This window comes from Penaeus monodon, chromosome 25 (genome assembly GCF_015228065.2).
Source record: "Penaeus monodon isolate SGIC_2016 chromosome 25, NSTDA_Pmon_1, whole genome shotgun sequence".
Lineage (NCBI taxonomy): Eukaryota > Metazoa > Arthropoda > Malacostraca > Decapoda > Penaeidae > Penaeus > Penaeus monodon.
Window position 1 is genome coordinate 7,167,488 of NC_051410.1, and position 739 is coordinate 7,168,226.

Here is a 739-nt window from a genome sequence, read left to right on the forward strand (position 1 = left end):
TCAAACCCTTATCAATTGATAATGATCCACAACCTTCGAAAAACCTTGCACCCAGAGTTCACTTTTTTTATAACCATAAACAAACATCCAGGAACTCTATAACTATTATTATCTCAGACACATCCCCAGTAATGTATTTGCAAACAAATATATAGAGAGATAAAGGAAAAACCCTTATATTTGTTGCATATTTGTTGAATATTTGCCATGACAACCTAAACATGAAAAAAAGCAAAAGATACCCTGGAAAAATGGAAAAATGTATAGAATTACATCCATTCCAACTGATGTAGAAATTGAAGTTGTATTTTATCAAATTTCAAATCCATTGCATTCTTTCTGCCTTCTCATATCTTAAAGATGCTAATTATTTTTTGCTATTGGTTTGGTTGGATTTTTCACTGCTGAAAGATAGAGAAATAATGATAATGTAGATTATTTAGAGAGCAGAAATAAGAAAGATGATAATAAATTTTCATGAGGTCTACATGATTACACATAATAATATATATTTGTACATTGAATGAAAATGAATATTTTCATAAACAAAGTTATATAATGGAAGTTTTCATGGTACATCTCTATTCAAACATTGTCATTTTGATAGAAGATATCGAAACCAAAATTTAAAAAAATATTCTGCACTATGGAATTATCCAAGTACAAAATTATAAGAACAGCATTTATTAAATGTTCATTCCTTAAATATTTGACATGCTCTACTTCATTATACACACAA

At 27.7% G+C, this 739-nt stretch overlaps 1 protein-coding gene across 2 annotated transcripts in view; it reads right to left on the reverse strand.

Annotated features, from left to right (window-relative positions):
- The window catches only part of LOC119589517 (titin homolog), a gene marked incomplete in the record, with an annotated part of 25,873 nt that overhangs the window by 23,392 nt on the left and 1,742 nt on the right, over window positions 1-739 (reverse strand).